Source organism: Choloepus didactylus, chromosome 7 (assembly GCF_015220235.1).
Source record: "Choloepus didactylus isolate mChoDid1 chromosome 7, mChoDid1.pri, whole genome shotgun sequence".
Taxonomy (NCBI): Eukaryota; Metazoa; Chordata; class Mammalia; order Pilosa; family Megalonychidae; genus Choloepus; species Choloepus didactylus.
In genome coordinates, this window is record NC_051313.1 from 127,821,038 (window position 1) to 127,834,818 (window position 13,781).

The window sequence follows — 13,781 nt, forward strand, 5'->3', positions numbered from 1 at the left end:
CCACCCCTAAGAAAAACATTATCTTCTTCCTCAGTAGGGTCACCCAAATGTAAAACTGGAAGGAACTGGGTCATCACCTAGACAAATTAAACTTAAAGGAAAAAATTGAGCCCTGGAGATAACAAAGACTAACATTCAAATTATCAGTAGGAAAGTGCCAGGGAACCATCTACAAAGGCTAGCCCAGCCTCCTTTCTACACACCACTGATTCAATACAGATGGAATTTAGGAATGTTTTAACTTGTTTAATAGCTACTGGAAACTGGTATTTGTGTAAATTAAGAGATAACATGGCTGAAACAACTTAGTTTGCAGACTTTCATTTCATTTAATAGGTTGTCAGTTAAGGCTTTCTCAAAAAATTCACATAGGTGAAAAACTTCCTTTGGTTCAAAAATTAAATTGGTTCACGTTGAATTTAAAGGCAAACAACTTTACACTTTTTATAATAATGCCTGTTTTAGTAATATCTTTTACCTAATATTAATTGTTGAAAGAAAAAAGAAGAAAAATTATGAGCCATTGTATTTTAAACCAGAGAAGTCTTCCTGAAATGTATTTGTTCCCTGGTTCTTTCAAAGTTTGGTTAAAGGCAGACAATCAGGGAAATATGTATAAAGTGAAAGGCTCTGCGGGTTCTGTAAAAACAGTCAGTCCAATGCAACTGGAAAGGAGTCCAGTTTCAATGCAGTTCTCCCCCAAATTGGCCAGTAGTTGGGTGGAGAAGTGAGGGGCCTCACTGGTCTATTCATAAGAGAAACCTCTGGAAATAATTAATTCTCAGGAGACACAAACTACCAAAATATATGCTGTGTTTAGTCTTGGAAAGCTCTTTAGTATTGTATCCACATTGTGCACAGCCACTGTATATTAAAGGATCAAGAAGTAGCTTGGGATAGAATTTCCAGCCAATTTCACTGAGATAGTCACAAAGAAATAGAAAAGAAGTTAAAATAATGTATAGAATAAAGATCTCTTTCTGTGACTATATTAGATTTTAAGGAAAGGGTGTTCATGGACAAAAAAAAAAATCTGGCTCAAGTTTCCCTATCATTAAAGCCTTTATAATGGATGCCAAATGAACATAAAACATACAAAACATATATATGTTACATGTATATATGATTATATTCATTTTATAAAGTGTGTGTATATATATCTTCCATATATAGAAAGAGACCCATTTATAAACCAACACTCATCTAAAAATAAGTCATTCAGTTGAACCTAATTTTAGAGACATATTGGGAAACATGAAATCATCAGGAATTTTGGGTAGCTGACATCAATTCAAGGGTAGAATTTAGTTTGCTTCTCTTGGCCCATCTTCCTAATGCCTCAAAACCTAGTATGTAAAGTTTGAATATTAAAAAACTGCATTTTAATTTATTTCATTGTTTTCCCTTATTGTGCTCTTTACAAGCAGATATAAAGTCTAATTCTATTTCCCATAAAACTCTTTCATTGAATTTACCATATCTGTTAGTTCTGAAGTTCTGCCATCTTTGGACAAGGCCAATGACCTTTTGCTATAATATGCAGGACTTGCTATCAAGCTACTTTCTAAATTGCAACCCAGTTACACATATTTCTCTTTATTGAGATACTGTTTTACCATCTATTTCTCTTGTGGAGTTTAAGTATAAAACAGAGGAAAATAAAAAGAATCTTATTTCTCTGATATTTTTCCTTCTTTTCTTTGGATTTTTTTTTCCCTTAACAGTTTCACAGAAAATACTGACTTGTTCAATCTTATTGGCTTATTCCTATAATCCCATTATATATAAATCTAAAGCAAGAGAAAATCTAAGAATCAACCTTACAATTATCCACCTAAGTGTATATTTATGAAGAAAAATTCAATGTTTTTCTAAAGATTTGGTTTATTTGCACTCCCCTGCCCTTTGGTTAACTGAACTGCATATCCTGAAAAGACTCTTACTTCATCTCCCTCTTTAGAACCGCTAACTCGCTTCTCCTTTTGTACTAAAGTGAAAGGATTAATTTCCTGAAATTGTTTCTTCGAAGTAGTTTCTGAGTCAGGGAAATCACAAGGTTCCTAGTAGACGAAGGGGGTTGGCCATGAAAACAGAGGATCTGCATACTACACTCCAAATGGATGTTCCACAAATCAATTCATGGTTAAATACCACCAACCATGACTTTAGGCCTAGATGATATTACATATCTTTACAAATGCATTTTGGGAGTATACAGAAGTAATTTTCAATCTACATACCTTCAAAAAGCATAAGGAAAAATGTGTTAAACCCTTATTTTCAAATGTAACTTCAGAAGGTAAATCCTAAATGTAGAGTCCTTTCTTGTCTAAGCATCACAAACCATCAATAAATCTGTTTTGTTCATGGCAGACAATATGAACAAAATGTCAAGGATCTATTTGCTAAGATAAGTATCCAAAAGCAGAATCAATGTCTGCATCACTCTGAAATCTTATTCATTTGACCCCCAATTTTTATAATGGATTTAAAATTATTCTGCATCTAGTGCAACAGAGATATGCCCACTTTTACCAAAAGTTAAAGACTAATGTTGGAACCTTAGAAACAACACAGCACCTCTTTTCCTGATAAACTCACTTTTAACATATAATTCCTAGACACACCAATTTAAAACAAGGTTTAAACTGCTTCTACTCCCAGAAAGATAGGAGGTAGTTTTTCTGTTTGTTTTATCAAATTTGCACAAAGAATAAGAAACAACCCTTTCACTCCAAGCCCAAGAATCCCTAATTACTTTTTCTTCCAAAGGTTTAAAAAAAAAAAAAACTCACTATTACTTGAGAAGCAGATTAGTAAATTGCCTCAATTACAAGAAGTGAATCATGATGTGGATTTTTCATAAACTTGGGTTGGGCCCCAAACAAGGAATATGACAAAAGTCAGAATAAATAAATAAGTAAACAAACAAATAAATAAAACCTCAAAGCTTAAGTAATCATGTTATATGTTAGCATGAATAGGAGGGACACTTTCCCTCTCTTGAACATTTGTATCCTCTTCAACAGTCGGCTTGCTTTCAGGCACGTAGCTGGGGATATTTTAAATTCACCGGCTGTTTTGCTAGCTGAACCATCTTGTAAAATCCAATCTCATCTCTAAATTGCTGCCTATTTCATTCAGGAACTGCAGATGGGTGACGAAACTATGGTCTCCTGGGAGACCAGCCAGGCAGCACAGAAGCAAATGGAGCCCAAGAATGTAAACTAGTACAGCCAGAAACTGCAGAGCCACCAAAAAATACTTACACTTGTACAGCAGAGAGTCTCCATGCAGCAAAAAGAAAGGGAAAAACAAAATATGAATGGAGGAGAGATAAAGCAACAGCATTACTAGAAAAGGGAGAGAGACACCATTCACAAAGAAAGAGAAAAGCTTTAAAATACATAAAAAGCCTTCATGGCAAAGGAGTAAGGCAGGAACAAGGTCAAAATATTACTGGCTTAAGTAAGGCACATAACCTAGCTTTTTATAAGCAGAAGCACAATTAAAGCTTGAACAAAACTGCACAAACTCAAACATGCAGAAATTACCACTTTTGCTAAGTGTGTGCAAGGTGCCATTTATCCAGTCCACAAGGCATTAACCCCATTTTCGGGAATGGAGACGTCAATAGCTGCAAAGGCACATGGTGGACATAAGACTGGATGGATACTAGAAAACCACATGCAGGTCCTGGCTTTTGGGCCACAGGGCTAACCCCAGTCATCAAGAGGGGAAAATGTGTCTATGGGCACATACACACGTCCATTCTTGAAGGCCTTTTACATCATTCTACATGCCCCACCACATTTTAGGATTCAGCATCTTTGAGTTCTCTCTTCTCCTTCCAGAAAGAGGTGATGCCAGAACTGAGCACAGTTACCTACCAACAGCTTAACTTGGTGGGGATTTAGGTCACCTTGGTCATGTCAGTGGTATTTACCTTTCACATTAAACCTCCACTTAAATTTTTAAAACCTCATTGGTCATCATTAATATTATTCTGAAAATTCATAAAAGAGAAGAATTTTTTAAAAGCCCCAAATCAAGAAGTCTAGTTGTAGAATGAGGCTTTGCAAAAGCACTGTGTGTGTGCGTTGAAGGATCTTTTACAACTCTGCTGAAAACATGCTTAAGGATGGCCACCAACTACATGGGGCTGACCCCCCCAACCCCATCCCACTGCCCAAGTTCCTTATTTTTAGGCGTCAATTTTTCTTAACGTAAAATGGGATGGAAATACGGGGCTCCTCAATTTGTGAATGCTGTTATAGTAAGTGGTTTGTGTTCCTTCGCAGGACAGACAGCCCATAAACAAGAAGCATACCCTAGGACTGACGCCACCATCACTGTTGTTATAATCATCAATATTATTTGCTTATTACAAAGACTTCAACCAGTAGTGTTCTGAAAAAGTCTCCATCTCCAGACTTCTAATTTCATACCATATTAGGTAATTTTCTCCAAATATAGCTTATTTTTATGACACATTGTTGGTGTGAAAACGACCTTGCTGAGTGCAAAGGGAAAGATAAAAATATATTTTCCAAGTATTCTTGAATTTACCAAATTAAAGACTCCTGCACCTGTTTCAACCCATATTTCCTTCGAAAGCTTCCTTAAAGGTGTGGTTGTAGATACACACATAATAGAGTTATAGCTGAAGGTTAAGTCCCACAAATGATTTCAGAGCTTCCTTCTCTTTTCTGAAAGGTTAATTCAACAACACAAATACTTCTGTCCCAATTACCCACCAAAAAATCATTATAAGCAAAGGTAAGAAACCTTTCAATAGGTTCAACTTCTAAAATGACAGGCAAGCAAAACATATTCCTATGAAGAAGGAAAACATGGCAAATGACAATTCAGCTTTTAACTTTTCAATGGATTGAAGATCATTAGTTTATTCCCCTATTCCTCTGTACACATTTTGGAACTCATTCAGGAAACGCTGACTTCAATGTCACCCCATCAGGACGTGGGAAGGAGGTGGGGGTGAGGTGAGGCCATCCTTGTGAATGAAACCACCGAATGAATCCAGTGTTCTCCTCACTTTTGGATATTATAGTCTGGTTTAAAAAAGAAAATCACTACTATAACGTCATTTCCTAAATAGGCACTTTGGTACAAAGATAAAATGGGAAAGACGCAATTTCATTAAAAAGGATAGCCTTTTAAAACAGATAAATTTATTTTTGTGAATGTTTTCATGACAACTGTTGTCCTTATATTTCTCATTTCATCTTATACTGATGTGAAAAAATTTCCTAACGGATCCTTAGTTGATAGTGGACTGGTGTCTGCCTCCTTAACTAATAAACTTTTTGTGTATATGTGTGTGTGTGTGTATATATATATACCTAACTTCACTCCAACTATTTATTCTGAAAAGTCTTCAAATTTATAGGAAAAGATGCAAGAGCAGTATAATAAATACCAGTGTATTCTTCACTTCACTTAGATTCACCAGTTAACATTTTGTCACATTCCTTTATTTCCTCTATATTCTCCCTCTTTCACAACCACACACATACATACACACACTTACTTTATTTTTGCGTGAACCACTTAAAAGTTGCTGACATCTTGACACTTCACCCTTAAATATTTCTGCACAACCATCCTAAAAATTATATTCTACATAGCCATGTATTTATCGTCTCATATACAGACTACAGTTCATATTCAAATTTCCCCAATTGTCCCTCTAATGTTTTATAACACTCCCCCAACCCCATTTCGGATCCAGGAAGTAATCTAATCTAATAATCTAATAATCCAGAGTATCTGGTTGCATCTCTTTAGTCTCCTTTATGTAACACAGCACCCCATCCCCAGCCCTCTACCTTTGTTTTTCATAACACTGACTTTCTTGATGAATTCAGGCCAATTGTTTCATAGATCTCCACATGTTGGAATTGTCTATTTCCTCATAATTAGATTCAGGTGAAACATTTTAAGCACGAATACTGCTTGATGATGTGACCTACTGACTGAATCATATCAGGTGGCACATGATCTCAGGTTCTTCTGCTACTGGTGATGCTGAGTTTGATCACTTGATTAGGCAGTGACCTCCCAAATGCTCCACTGTAAAGGCACCTTCTCCCTTGGTAACTGATAATAACTCCGTGAGGTCATACTTTTAGTCCATGTGGACTAGTCAATTTTTTTGCAAATACTGACAATCCCTACCAGGTTAATGAATATACCAGGAGTTGCACAATTGTAATTTTCTACATCTATCATTCTTACATTTATTAGCCCCCATTCCTTTGTAAAGAACAACTTTCCCTTTTTTAAGTTCTTTGTATCCTCCTCTCTTTTTGTTTAGCTGTTTTCTGATTACTACTATAGACTCACAGATCTTTTACTTGATAAATTCAACATATCATACACTATTACTATTCTTCTTTTGGTGCTCAGTTTCCCAGTGGAAACCATTTCAGTGTGGCTTTTGTAGTCTGTGAAATTACGCCATCAGGCTTGGAGCCAATCCTTGCTTTCTGATAACAAGGATCACCTTGTACTTTTCTGTGCACTTACTTTTAAAATTAACGTGGGTAATTCCCATCTAATGAACTAGATTTTAAACATTTAAATATTTCCTCCTAGAGTTTTGGCTAGGTTAATACTCAAGAGGAATGAAAATAGTGATTCTTAATTGATATATACACTCAAATATCTGAGTAGTATTACCACACTTGTACTTTAAAAAATAATTTTATGCATTTTCCACTTTTAAAATCTGAAATCATCACTCAGAAAAAGAGAAGTCTAATCCTTCCTACAGTAAGTATTACATGGCATAGAGTCTTCCTTTTAATACTTTAGGAAGAGTAGGCAGGTGGAAGTCATAACTCAGAAAGCGGCAATAAATCAATGGACAAAGGGCCCGAGATTTAGTGATGTGCCACATTTCCTACTGAATGCAACATTAAATCCAACTATTCACATTATACTCATTAACTTTCATATCTAGAGTCTCATTTCATATAAAGGTTAAAATGGCACCAGGATGTTAAAACAAAAACATTCAGGGAGTAGGGATGACAGGCCACAGTGAAGATTACAGTGGAGTACAATTTTGCAATAAAAATGGTTCATTTCCTTATTTTCCAGATCTGCATTTTTTTTTTGATACAAGAAAATTAAATCTTTATCTTCCTATCTTTGTCACATTTTCCTCCAGAAAATAGTAAATGATTCACTTTTTGTTCATTTTTAATGCATCTTCTTGAGGCTGAGGGCAAAGTGAAATTTCACACTTGAATGTTCTCTTTGAAGAATGAATATAATTTAATACATTTTTCTTAAGCATGGGTTCAAGAATGAAACTACTTGGCACCAATTTCAAGCAAGTATCTTATGATGAGGGCATTGATTAGTAACGTGGTACAGAGAAGCATGAGGCTTAATACATGTTCAGGTATGAGCTATTGTAGCATTATAATAAAAGAGTGGGGAAACTCTTTTATTATACTTTACTGTGCTATTTACTTGACTGTGCTATTAAGCCCAATATTTACTCCAATAGTCATAAAAAGTTGAATGCCATTTTAACATCTTCTTTACTGCAAAAGGACAAACAATTGGGAAAAACTACCTGGAGTTTTAATAGTCATATATAATAATATAAAAACCTGGGTGTTATATCTGAGTGATATCTTTTAGGTCCAGATCTTTGGAAAAACCATATTACAATAGAAGGCTAGAATGAAAAGGTAAGGACAAGATTTAAATACTGTCCTCCAGAATGGATATCAAGATGAATAATCAAAAAACAAGCCACAAATGCTAATGTAGCACATTTGATACGTCCATAGAATATTAAGTTCTATACAGATGACAAACTTAATAGTTAACAACAACCAAAAAAACAAACCCATATTAAATCACAGCAATTTGCTTGACTGCTTGAAAAAACTTTAGTCAAACTCCAGTGGTAACAGGTAAAAAAGGTTGAAGGGTGATTTTTAGGGCCTGCTGACTTCGGATTCTGGTTGGACAGCTGCAATAATCAATCAGAAATCAGGAGGTCACATTCTTGCTGATTTAAAGTCACAAATGAAGTGGCTTAGATTTCATGAATTGCCAAACTTGTCTGAGATTATGTCCTGAAACCCCTTCATTCTAACTCTACAGCCTCAAATAGAGCTTTAGATAAAGATGGCTCACCACCAAAACTACTTAAAACTTGGTGTGATTTGGAAGCATGATCTTTAACTATTTGGACTAATCAACTCCTTTTAATATCTCCTTTGACTGGATTCTCAAGTGAGAATCTCCAGTGAGATTCTGCAAAGGGAATGGATTCTCAAGGGAGCGCTCTCAAAATTACAGATCCATTTTAATTTTTTTTAAAAAACTTAAAAATTAAAAAATTTTTAATTTAAATTTTTTTTTAATTTTAAAAATTTTCAAGTAGGTAGAAAATTTTTTGAGTACACATGCCGAGAGGGAGCATGCAGGCCTCTCACCAGATGATAGAAGCAAGAGACGAGGGGCCCAGATCCATTATTTTGATGGTTATTTGCTCATAACTTTAGATCATCATTCTTATTAATATAATGTATTTCACCCAAATTAAGGAAATTTGTCAAAAACAATGCATCATTGTTTGCCACTTTTGATTTTTCCTTGGTTTTGATCTCGTTTTAAGATGTTAACTGTTCAATAAAGTGAATGCTGTAGTGAAAAGTTGGATAAACTATTTTCCTGTTTTGATAAAACAAGAATGTTTTTCAGAATATAAGTGCACAGCCCTATCTATTGTCCTTACTTAATATTAACTGTACAAACCCTGTACGAATGTCTTTCATTCACATTTTCCAACTTTAAAGTCTCAACATGAAATAACTATACAGAAGGTTACTTCACTAAGCCACAGGGGAGTGGAGACCACACAGTGCTCAACTAAAAGTATTACTGAGGCTTTGCTATGGCCACGATAGAGGATGTTCTGAAATATTTCTCACAACAAAGCCATTTTGGCCATGGGTATGGCATTTTTGGATTTCAACTGCATACTTGCTGAAGGGCTAAAGTGGATTTGAAGCTGAGAAATGACTATACACCTCAATTTTTATAATCGAAGATTAAATCTAGAATTTCCAAGCTTAAAGCCCCATCCCTAATCAGCATAATGGAGAGTCATATGGTCTTAGCATGGACCCTGATCCTGAAGTTTGCTATATTATCACTTCCTCATTTTCCCCTTAACTCTGTGTTTACTCCACCTTACCTTTTAATCTATCGTATTATTAAATTTGCCACCTAAAAGAGTTTGTCAAAGAAGGCAGTGCATATATAAATTCAACAAATAAATATATGGAAGGTTATATAATCCAGAATAGAACATATAAAACAAATTCCTTGCAGTTGTATCTGGAGCAAGAAAGTAATTTTTTGGCTTAGTTTCCATGTATTCCAGGATATTTTTAGTATGAAAGTCAGTATGATTTTCTTCAGCATACACATCAAAGGCCAAAGCTAAAAAGCACTTATATTACATTTAGAATTTGTTAAGGGATAGACTTGTCATAGAGGTTTGGCCTTGGCCCTGAGAGATGAGAAAGCCAAAGTATCAAATTCCAGCAGTGATAGTGGTCTTCTTCTGAGGCACATTTAACGAACCTGAAAATTTGGATAGGCCAATTTAACGGTCTAAATTTCCACATTTCAGATGAAGAATGAACATTTATACCCCCTGCCCCCAATTAATGTTTCTAAACTATAACTGCTATAATTAGAGACTGAATCATTGAACTTATCTGGTCCACCCTAGTTTTTACTTAGATGATCAAAAACATCAGGCAGAGTTCTACACTTCTTTCCTTTCCCCCATCCCACTTACATGTTAGGACACTTCAAATTTTTTTTTTTTTTTAATCAGAGAAATTGTAGTTTTGCAGAAAAATCATGTATCAATACAGAGTTCCCACATTCCCCACAATTATTAATACCTCGCATTAGTGTAGTCAATTCTTTTTTTCATTCCCAAATTCCAGCTCAAGTAATTCCACCCCACTCATTCTCTCTAGTAAGCTTTTATTTTCAGGTGCACGTGCTTCATGGAGTCAGAGTGCTTGCAGTTGGGTTCCTGTCTCTGGTACTCTGTAACTAGTGTTATATGGGGCAGGTTTGTTAACATCTCTGAGCTCTGGGATTCTCATCAGAAAATAATGGGTTAAAATAGCCCCCCCCCCCACACCCACTCCCCACAGCTGCTGTAACAAAGCACCAATCAGAGTGCATGTCCCACAGCTGGTGGATGGTGTTCTTTTTTCTCCTTTTTACCTTAAGTCACCAAGGATGTAACCTATAATGTCCTCCTTAACTGAACCGCACAGGTTAAACACAGGAAACTCCATGTAAAGAAATTATTTTCTAAAGTTCCCAGAGAAATCTGCTATTGCTGACATTTATTGATGGCATTACCCATATAGAAATTAAGATGTAACTCTTGTACAAGAAAGGAGCTTAGGATCTATTAGGAAAGAAGAGCATACAAGTAACTATAATGCAAATTGAGGCCATTAAATAAAATTTACTGAGCAATTATTATATGCCAGGCACTGCTCTATTTACTGGGGATATGTGGTCAAGAACACAAAGCCCTGCCCTCAAGCAGCTTATATTCTATTGTGGGGAGATGGACAAAAAGTAGATAAGATCACAAGATCATTTCAAGTACTTATAAGTACTGAAAAGACAAAGCAGGATAAAATAGGATACTCTGGTAGAATGACTAGGAGGGCTTTGGCTAAGGGGGCCAAAGAAAACTTCTCTGAGAAGACATTTGAGTTGACACCTGAAAGGGGGAAGAAAGCAGCCATGGGAAGATCTGGAGAAAAGTGTTCCAAGCTCAAAGAACAAAGGGCTGAGATGGAGGCTTCAGCAAGGTCTAGCAAGAAGCCACAGTGGCTGGAGGATGTGAACAAGAAGAGAGCGGCAGAGGCTGAATCATGAAGTGGCTTGTGGAACATGAGGAAAAGGCTGAATTTATTCTAGCAATAGGAAATCATCGGTGGGTTTTACACCTTCTCAGTGATCTAATTTATACCTTAGAAAGGTCCTCTGGCTACTAAGCACAGGGTGGATGGACTGCAGGGAGCAAAAGCAGAGGCAGAAGCATAAGTTTCAAGTCTGTTTAAGGAGTTCAGGCAAAAACCGAAGGTCGCTAGGATAAGGGACAGAAGCAGATACGGACAGTGAGGGAAAGAAAGAGATCAAGGCTGACTGCCAGACTCAGAGACAACTGGTAGAACAGAACGTGGTATCACACATCTGTATGGTGAAGGTTTTGGTTGGATAGAGGGGAAATCTCAATGATTTTGCTTTGGACATACTTCACTTGAGATATTTGGTGGACATCTACATGGAGACATCAGGCAGTTGGATATACAAGCTTGCGGTTCAAAGTAAATTGACAGACATGTCATGAATGCAGAAAAAGAAAGGTGCTTATAGAGTTGAAGAGGCAGCGATCCCTTCACAAAGGGTGGTCTGGTGAGCTCACCTGGTCAGTGGCTTTACTTGTGCACAGATGCCACCAGTCCACTGTCTGGATGCTGAGCCCCAGAGCCACCTCTATTACTCCCACTGGACATCTCCCCCAGGGCCTCACAGGCACCTCAAATGGAAATCACTATATCTGCTTCTGCTAAAACCTGCCTTTTCTCCCTTATTCCTCATCTTTAGTTGCTGTTTGCTGCCTTGAGAATGAATGAATGACTGTACAACCCAAACACTGAACCCTAATGTAAACTTTGGACTATAGTTAATAGTACAATTATAATAATATTCTTTCATCAATTGTAGCAAATACTAATGCAAGGTGTTAATAATGGGGGTTAATAATGGGGATAGGATGGGGCGGTGTATATGGGAACTCTGCATTTTCTGCATGATTTTTCTGTAAACCTATAATTAAAGGAATAAATAACAAATGAACAACCAACCAACCGACCTACCCGTCCCTTAGTGAGACCTACAAGACTCTTTATGATTTGCCTCATATTTTCTCCTGCAGCCTTTTCACTGATCCTCTCCCCTCATCTACACTATATTCCCATCATATCAAAATAGTATCACAGTTCCTCAAGATGCCATGTTACCTCCAGACTCCTGGTCTCTACATATACTGCTTTCTGCTAAATTTACTTACTCATTTTCCTCCCAGCTAATGTCTCTGAAACGCCATCTATCATTCCACCACCGGTTGCTGAGGACCCACTGCGTGCCAGGCACAATGCTTAGAACCTTCCTCCAGGAAGCCCTCCTTGACGACACCCCTCCCCCGGGCTGGGCTGAGTGCCATTCTCTGTGCTTCCATAGCAACCTGCATACCTCGATTAGAGTATTTTCCCACAGTAACTAATATTTCGTTTTAACATATAACCACTTTGATCAAAAAAGTGAGTTCAGGCCCATGATGAACAGAAAGGTTTTTTTTTAAAGACGGAAATTAGGAAGACAGAGAAAGAGAGGGACAGAAAGAAAATGAAGTCAAAATTAAGGCTGAATATAACAAACTATTCTTCCTCAGGCCCTGAACACTTCTTGTGCACATTCAGCTCCGAGCCTCTCAATTGACAATACAATAGTCAGGCACAACCTCTTATGAATTGTGAAAGCACAATTCATCATGTCTATGAGATAGAGAGCAAACTCACTCCTCAGAATTTTCACTATTCCTGATAAAGACCTGAATTTCTTCTGTACATGTTTGTAATTAGGGCATCTGGGGATAAAGTGAACAGGAGTCACCATAAAAGTGGATTAGACAGTCTAAACAGCACAGGCAGCAACAAGTAGTACAGGGCTAATTCTGAAAATGGCCCTTAATGAAGACTATGTCAAAATGCAAAAGCACACTTTGGTAAAAGCAATTTTACGGGACCTCAAAACACAGGAAGAAAGGACTGACTCCAGTTAGCAAGGGCTCTCCAGAGCACCATAAGCTCATCTACTCCTGCAATTCTGCTCAGGCCCTTCCCTGCCCTCAAGTGCAGTAGAGAAAGGAGAAAGTCAATGCAAGGAGCTGCTGTGTGCTTTCTAAGTGTGGGGATGTTGAAATACAGCAGATATGATGAGCTCCTCCAGATGAACGTTTGCAAACTTTTTTGCTGTAAGAAATATATTTCAGGTATGTGTAACTGACACAAACACTTGGCGTAATCTGATACTTCATGTTCTATTTTGGATCAGTATTTTTTATTAATGTTGATCACAACCATTAAACTAATTCATGACTCACTATGGGGCTGTGACTAGAGGGTTGAAAGATGTATTTTGTACTAATTCAAGGTTCTCTAGATTACCTCATTTCAGTAAGGGTCACATCTTTCAACAACCAAGCAAAGCCATTGTGTGGGATTTACACAGATGGGAGTTCTGCGGTCTATCAAAACTAGTTTTGCCACTTCTGCCATCTAACAGGGCAAACTTGGTGTGTGGTGTATTGGTTCATTCATCTTCTACTTGCAGCAAGAAGCCTAGTAACCCAAGCACTGGGCCTGGTACACAGTGGATCTAAAATAAGCATTAGTTGGATGAATGAATGAATGAATCTTCTACTCTAGGCATTTCTGTTTCAGGAGGTCTTTTGATAGCTCATCTCTACATAACAATTCACCAATATAAAGTGAATTCACCTCCTCCCCCCGTGTTCTTTTGAGAGTCACCACCCACCCTTCACCAGATATTTCCTACCCCTCACCTCCAGGTAAACAAGGCCTCTTTAAGGACTCTTCATCTTCTTTTTTAGACAGGCT

The 13,781-nt window shown here is 37.0% G+C and overlaps 1 protein-coding gene across 12 annotated transcripts in view; it reads right to left on the reverse strand.

Moving 5' to 3' along the window:
- Nucleotides 1–13,781, reverse strand: part of CARMIL1 (capping protein regulator and myosin 1 linker 1) — a 292,788-nt gene that overhangs the window by 34,656 nt on the left and 244,351 nt on the right. The gene's annotated exons all lie outside the window — the stretch shown is intronic.